The sequence below is a fragment of the Vespa velutina genome, chromosome 6 (assembly GCF_912470025.1).
Source record: "Vespa velutina chromosome 6, iVesVel2.1, whole genome shotgun sequence".
Taxonomy (NCBI): domain Eukaryota; kingdom Metazoa; phylum Arthropoda; class Insecta; order Hymenoptera; family Vespidae; genus Vespa; species Vespa velutina.
In genome coordinates, this window is record NC_062193.1 from 2341132 (window position 1) to 2349798 (window position 8667).

At 36.2% G+C, this 8667-nt stretch overlaps 1 long non-coding RNA gene across 1 annotated transcript in view; it reads left to right on the top strand.

The window, feature by feature from the left end:
- The first annotated feature begins 6601 nt into the window (after positions 1-6601).
- LOC124949702 overlaps positions 6602-8667 on the top strand; it is a 13895-nt gene continuing 11829 nt past the window's right edge. Inside the window, exon 1 of the long non-coding RNA XR_007101139.1 lies at positions 6602-6738. This is a non-coding gene — a long non-coding RNA (uncharacterized LOC124949702). The remainder of the gene's footprint in view (positions 6739-8667) is intronic.

The following is an 8667-nucleotide window of genomic DNA, read 5'->3' on the forward strand; positions in this document are numbered from 1 at the left end:
AACGATACAATGAGAAGGATGACGACGTTGCGTCAACGTAATGACGATTTCTGCTCGTTTGACAGACTTACTGGCAAATATAAATTCTCTTGTTCGCGGTTACGGCGATCCGTTCTTGTTCCTTTCTACTGTGCAAATAAGCCAAACCTGTCGTGTCCTCTCTCTCCTCCTTTATTTCTCCTTAACTCCCTCGCGCGACATCGTTCACGGTGAGAAGGAAAAAACGTGAGGAAGACGAGGAAAAAGAGATTGGCTCTTAATTAGACCAACTAAGATACTCGTGGGAGAGCTAACGAGCGCGTTAAGTTTGATTTACGCGAGAGACCTCTCGTGTATCCTCGTTAACCGCCCCTCTCTTTCTTTCTCTTTCTCTCTCTTTCTCTCTTTATCATCTTGTCTCGTCAAGAATTCTTCTTTATTACTTTATCTGCTATATTTCTTAATACGAGCGCACTTTAGATCAATGCAAGAAAAAAATCTTCGTTCTACCGTTATGATCAGATCTAGTTAATACAACAATGTAATTAGTTAAATTTTACGTCAGATGACACTTTCTGTTTGATACTCAAACAATTATCCAACGTTTTAATCATTCATTTACAGTGATATTTCCAATGTAAACAAAGGAAAAACATTATTATTATTATTATTATTATTATCGTGTATTTATTAACATGATAAGACGAAACAATCTGTTGAAAATATTTTCATGGAACTAAACGACTGGACGTTCGCATTGCTCGACAATATTTCTAACTAATATGTTGTTATCTCTTGCGTTAAGTATCTTTCTCATAGAAGAAAAAGAAAGAGAGAGAGAGAGAGAGAGAGAGAGAGAGAGAGAGAGAGAAAGAAAGAGAGTCCTTCGGCGGGTTGAACGAAGGCCGGCCACTTCGCTTATAAAGTTTCACGCGGAACGCACGTTGCGACGAGATGCAAAGTGATACTCCTCTCGGAGGGCTGAGCGAAGATCGGAGATCGGAGGAGACGCGTCCTCCTCTACGAGAGAAGGTCGAAGGGCGGTGCTAGTGTGGGTGAAACGAGCCGTATACGCTACGCTCGGTATAGAGGAAAAAAATAAAAACGAGTGAGAAAGAGAAAGATAGAGAGAGAGAGAGAGAGAGAGAGAGAGAGAGAGAGATGACGCTTTTTCCGCAGTGTATTGCGTTGCGTCGCGGTGTCGTGTTGCCATATCTGCCAATTACGAAGCCGTTCTTGCGGTCGGTTTCGCCGCGATGAAAAGAACAGACACTTTGGACGCGTTCTGACACGAGACGACCATCGAGGGACACTCGCCTTTCGTCTTTCCTCACTTCTTTCTCTTTCTTTTCTTCTTACGATACGATCAAGGTCATTCTATCAAGATCTTCTAGTACAAGAGAATGTCCTTATTCCGTTACCATTACTACTCCTTCTTCGTTAGACGAAATGATCATGATTTTTGAAGCTTGTTTTTATTTATTTATTCATTATTCTTTTTTTTTTTTTTTAATAGTATCTCCATCATCTCGATTTTCAACGTGGAGATAAATTTGTTAATTGTTCAATGCACTTTATTATCAAAATTTATTATTCAAATATGTTATCCATGATAGAACATCTTTGTTAAAATTTGATAGAACATATTTTTATTCCTTCTTTCATTTCTTCCTCTTTTCCTTTTTTTTTTTTCTTTCCTTGGCTTAAAAAGGAAAGGAAAAAAAGAATCATTTGAGCTTGTGGAATCGTTTAAATTCTCCTATTATCAAACTTATCGTGCTAAATATCTTCGACTTTCACGTTCTCTTTCGGTATTTCGATGTTTCAAGAGCAAGAGAAGATGGAGATTCGCATAAACGATCGTGCGTTCTCGGGCCGCCAAATTAATGCGCCGAGCGAGCACGCACGAAATGCCGCGAAACTATCTTCCATTCGGGATAATTAGTCGGGCGCCAAAGCGACCGCGGCAAGAACTCGACGAGAATACGCTCGTGGATCGTTGGAATGCGCTCGCTATGAGTATGGTAAGATTCAACTCGTTATAACTTTGATGTTTCTCGATGCTGATCGAATTCGACGAATTTTGTCTTATCATTTTCTTTTTCCCGCTTGCGCAATGATTAATTTCAAATGCAATACAATCTCTATGTCGAGTGCCACTCAACATGGTTTCATCCCTTTCGCAACATATATATATATATATATATATATATATATATATATATATATATATATATATTATTATATATTTATATAAATATAACAAATTATTTAGTATATCAAAATAAACGAATTTTTGCATAAAAGAAATTCTTTAGTTTTTATCTTTGTTTTGCATATGTTTATCATAGTGATAATAACCGTATAGAAATTTTAATAAGATGTTATAATAAAATAATCGATATAGTGGTGTTTCTTTCTCAACTTTTTCTTCATTTTCTTTTTTTTTTTATTTCGTTACCAAAGCAATTGCAATTGCAATTGTTGATGACGAAAATGCGTTATCTCAATTCCAAGGTTAAGATCAATCTCATAGATACAACAAACTGTAGAAACTTAATTTTTGTCTATTTCAATTTACAAATATCTAACGATATGATATTTTTTGAATGATTTCGTAAGAATATTTTGGTAATAGCAAATATTTGTTGGTGGGATAAAATATTAACTCCTTTTCCTATTTGCCCCTTTTTTAAAAAGAAAATGACGTTTGAGGCCGTTTTAGGACTCGTCGTCAATGCTTCGTAGACGGCCGCGGAAACTCGAGGCCGCGGCCTCATACTCTTTCGGTCATTAGCTTGGCCGTATCTTTACCACGGCAGTACTCTCTTATATACTATTTGCATCCGACGTATGTAAGTCTCGACGGAATGCATACACGCACGCTGTGCCCGCTACAGAATGCAGCCGGCGCAAGTGCATACTTTGAGGCGCCCGCCCTAATCATCCCCAGTCCTAACACTCCGACCTTACTCTTTCTCTTTCTCTCGCTCTCCCTTTCTCTGTCTTTCACACACACACACACACTTTCTCTCTCTCCCTCTCTCCCTCTCTCTATCTTTCACACACATACACACACTTTCTCTCTCTCTCTCTCTCTCTCCCTTTCTCTCTTTCTCTCTCTCTGACTCTTTCTCTCTCTCTCTCTCTGACTCTCTCGCTCACAACTCCAAGTATATCGCACTATCTTCTGAAACGAGAGTTCCTCTTTATTGGAGTACCACTTTATCGGTAATGAGGTACGATTCGTTTAACAAATGGGAAACAAAACAAAACAAAAATTCGATAGGTAAAATGGCTATAGTAAATATAGAGCAAAAGACATTTAAGATGATCAAGAACATAATGACTCAGTTTATTTATTTTCCTTTGAGTAAGACTCAAAACATTTTTTATTCTTTACAAATTTCTTCGGATTATGTCTTCTTATAATATGATGTTTAAATAAGAAATATCAGATAGAGCTTTATTTTCGAATTGATCTTATTAGAATGAAAATTAGCTGTTATTTCATTCGTTCAAAGTTTCCGCATTGTGGCGAGTTCAATGAGGAAGCGAGGATCGTAAAAATTATTTTAATAATTTTACGTTTCTTTTTATTATATCTTACGTTACGTTTCTTGTTATTATAAATGAAACTATTTGATTCCTTTATCTTCGAATTTATTTTTATTATTATTATTATAACTTTGATACACACACACAGATATATATATATATATATATATATATATATATATATATACAAAATCGAAAGGTGTATTAGAAATATTTGAAATTGATATTTCATTTAATTTCGTTTAATACGTATCTACAAATTGGCATATCCGTTTAGATATACGATAAAATGAACTTCGTAATATATTAGTCAAGTATTCTCGATAATAGAAACGACGCTAATGATACTAACAACCAAAATAAGTCACATAAAATAATCGAGAAAACGATAGAGTACGAATGAACGTACTTACATACGTAAGTACTTACTTAGGTATCTACATACTTAAGTTAGGAAGGAAAGTAAAAAGTGATCGATAAATTAATCGGTTGGCGGTAGGTAGTAGTATCAATGTGAAAAAGATATAGCTTGAGGCGTCGATCGCGATCCTAAGCTAGGAACGCAAGACATGATCATAGATCATTTGGACGTTTGGCCCGTGAGTTTAACGCACTCTCAGTTTGGCCCTTTCATAACTCCGTGAACTTTGGAGAGCGAACGTTACCCGGTGACTAATCGGTCCCGTATACTGTTTAAAGCTAAGCTAAATGTAGCGTGAAGCGTAATGTCTCGGTTATGCAACTGGCTCTGAGATAATGAAATAGAAACGGCATAGTTCGAAGCTCAAATACCACTTTTTTTGTTTCTTTTTATTTTTTATCATCTTCTTTTTTTTCTTTCTTGTAAGCTGGACCAATGCCAAAAATGCTTTCTTTCTCTCTCTCTCTCTCTCTCTCTCTCTCTCTCTCTCTCTCTCTCTCTCTCTCTTTCTCTCTTTGCTATCGAAGAATTCGTTGTCGTTGACGACGTCGATGGAAAATAATTTTCAATCTGAGATATACCTAACCACAGTATATATCTATGTAGATATACATATACATACATATGAGTGCAAATATAATAAGGACTCGCGAGGCTCGTCGAGAGATTCTCTTTATGTCGGAATCACGAGCACCACTTGGGATGCCATGAGATTACGTCGACGCACTCGACCGTAGTAAGGGTAAAAGAATTATATATGCGTGCATCATCGTCTTCTCTCGACATTCCAAGGACGGTAAATCGTCTCAAGTGCAACGCTATTAGCTTCTCTTTCATTCAATTAACGTGAGATATTTAAATGAGAACACTTGGGTTTAAATTATTCTTTCATTCTATATCTATTGTACACTTATGCACGGTGATTGAATAATTGACGATTTTCTTAGCCATTGAACCAACAATTTGATTATCTAAATTCGTCCTATAGGAAATATTTCTAAGTAAAACGTAATATTCTATTTTAGTAACTTTAGAAAAAAAATCGATTTATTCGATAATAATAATAATAATAATAATATAATCATTGAAATGTCTCTTGTAAGTCGTATAATATATACTTTATCGGTATCATAAATAAAGACACGAAATAATACAACGCATCGAGGACGAGCGTCCTCGTCGTCGTCGCCGTCGTTGTTCCATCGAATAGGTAGATCGCTGAGCGACAATAAGGAAACGAGATGAAGATAATAAGAGAAAGGATGACAACGCGAGGCATACGATGATTCAAGATGCACAACGCGTCCTGTTAAAGACGACGACGAGCCTCACCCGACGTAGGCGTACCAAGAACGAACATACATACATACATACATATGTACGTACGTACAAATACGTACTTACAAAACGAAGGCCGTGAAAAAGAAAGAGAGAGAGAGAGAGAAAGAGAGAGAGAGAGAGAGAGAGAGAGAGAGAGAGATCGGTCGCCATAACGGCCGATCGATAAAGAACACCGATGTCAGCATTGTTACGTTTCCAAACAAACGCGTTGACGTCACGGAACGCTGGTACCGTTAACCGCGACACGAATCAAACTGCACTTATGTTCGACTCAGGAAAAGGAGTCAGGAGGTGAGAGGGAGGGAGGCGAGAGCTACGCAAACGAGGAAAAGGTGGGAAGGACTCGAATGCTCGACCCCAATTACGAGTTCTCTTTGTTCAATCAATCGCTTCTTTTTTATATATTTTTTTTCTCTACTTTCATTCTTACGATATCACAAATATCAATATATATTTTTTTTATTTTCTTTTAAATCTTTCTTATTTAAGAATGATTACTACGAGATAATAATATCAATATTCTAATAAACTCAGATACAAACTCTTATAGATCAAAGAAATTTTTTTACTGTTTTTTTTTTATAAAAACAAAGTTCGACAGATCTTGAAATTGTTAGCAATCATAGATCATAGAAAATGTTTATTATCTTTTTTGTCTTATTTTTTACTATCTACAAAATGATCTTTTTTAAATCTCTTTAATTTAATTTAATAATATATATTTCATCATTAATATAATAATTAAAAGATCTTAATATTGATACTCCAATACCTCAGAAAGACTTATATAGATTAATAACAGATCTCTAGAATATTTACAAAACTTTTACAAGAACAAATTTCGAAAAAAACTTGAAATGGTTAGAATATCTTTCTTTTCAAATTCCTTTTTATTTTACTTTAATAATGATCATCTTCAAAATATTTCGTCTTGAAATTCATTTTGATAGCTGTATTATCAAATCAATTATGTAAATAAAAAAAAAGTGAGAGAGAGAGAGAGAGAGAGAGGGAGAGAGAAATGAAGAGAAAAAGTGAAAAAAGAAGAAAAAAATAATCTCTCGCAGCAAAAGAAAAGGGAAGATTCGTTCGATCAGTGACTCGCATACAAAGTTGCGACAAGGACGCGACGATAGGTCGATAAACGAAGGGTATAATTCAGGATAAGAGCGTGGACATGCAGGGAACGTGACTATCCAAGGCACGTGCAAGGAAGTTGTAATATGGCGGGGGAAGCTCGCTGACGCATAATATTCTGAAATTATACGTGCCTCGAGGGCTCGGTCAGTGAGGCGAGGCTGGTCCAGGCTATTCGCTTGGGACCGGACGTAGCACGCGAGAGAACGAGAAAATGAGAAAGAAAGAGAAAGATAAAGAGAAAGAGAAAGAGAGAAAGAGAGAGAAGGCGGGAGAGGGACGACTCGAGTCTCTTGGTGTGGGTGAGTAAGAGAGCAACGGTATTTACTCGGCGTATCTCCATCAAATTCCTTGATTATTTTATTTATAGAATGGCCGTAAAGTAGCGGAGTTTCTGCGGGTTCGCGACGCTTCTTCGATATCAATAAATTTGTGTTAATAGATATCTTTCCCTCTTTTTTCCTTTCTTCTCTTACTTTCTTTCTTATTCTTTCCTTCTCTCTCTTTCTCCCTCTCTCTCTCTCTCTCTCTCTCTCTCTCTCTATCTCTCTCTGTTTCTATCTCATGCTTCCGCGCGATTAAATTAGCGATAAAGCAAGCTCGTCTCCATCGCGCATCTAAATTATTCGATAATAGGTTTTCCTTAATCCGAACTGGCAGATTAGTTGCAGTGTTAAGTTAGTTTTCTTCTCTCTGATAGAGATCAGTCCCGGCCACCTATCCGCCCTTCCCGCAGCCATCTCTTCTAACTCTCTCCCACCCTATCTCTCCCTCTCTCTCTATCTATATACTATACTACATGAATATATATCTAATACACTATATAACATAACTATATGACTATACCATGACTACATAACATAACCATATGAATGTTGACTATATGACTATACGACTATATGACTGTTGACTATATGACTATACGACTACATGACTATTGATTTTTTGACTATTGACTATTGACTATATGACTATATGACTATACGACAATTGACTATTGACTATATGAATATTGGCTGTATGACTGTATGACTATTGACTATATGACTATTAGCTGTACGACTATATGACTATATGACTATTGACTATATGACTATCTATCTATCTCTTTCTGTCACTTCGTTACTTCTCATTTCTCGTGAAAGTTTACAATGTTCTATTAGAAAATTGTACCGCAATATTTCACAGAAGTTAAGAAGATTCATTTCTCTTCGTTTTGGAATGAGATTAGAAGAATCCACGAGAGTGACGATTTTCAAAAGATCGTAAGTCACGAGGGACAAGTAGTAAGATTTTGAAGTCAGCTTTATCTCTCTCATTCTCTTTCTCTCTCTTTCTTGTTCTATCTATCTATCTCTTCCTCTCCCTCTTAGGAGTAGTAATTCGTGAAAACCGGACGAAGTACGAGACTTCTTCGTCTTCGTCTTCGTCTTTGCAACGCTTAAATTATTCGATAATAGCTCTAAGTTAATCCCCCCCGCGGCAGATTAGTCCGGTTATCCGTCAGTCGTGCACGGCGGATAAGAGTATTAGTCCCTGTCACCGTTTCTGGACAGCATATGTAACGTACAGTCACTCTTTCTCTCTCTCTCTCTCTCTCTCTCTTTCTCTCTTTCTCTCTCTTTCTCTCTCTTCTATTTCTCTATCTATCTGTCTATCTATTTATTTATCTATCTTTTTCTCTCTTTTGCGAAAGAGATATTTGCGGCTTGTTCACGATTCGCGAAAACGGTCGCGTGCTCCGTGAATGTAGGGGATAATTTCACTCCAAAGTTTCCTAAATATTTATAAAGATTTTATATCTTATTTAATAATTTTTTTTCTCTTTTTAAGGTACTAATATTGTTCTATACTTGATGACAAGGCTATAGAAAATAATTGTCAAAGAAGTATCGCATGGAATTGTTACGAATTCGTAATAAAATATGACGAATTCGATTTTACTTATACACGTTTGTCGAAATTATTTTATATTGATGATCGTTTAATATCATTGTTCGCAAAGTGTTACACACACACACACACACATACACATTTATTCGAATTAAGCATACACAGTACCATTGAATGAAAATCACAATAGGAAATACTTTGTATAGAACTCGTTTATTTTTCATCGACGTATTTTAACAAAAGTACTATAAAGAAAAACGCCAATTCGATCTAACGTTCACTATAATGATGATCATGGTTATTATGTAATCGCATTCGGCAAGTCACGGTAACCCGAG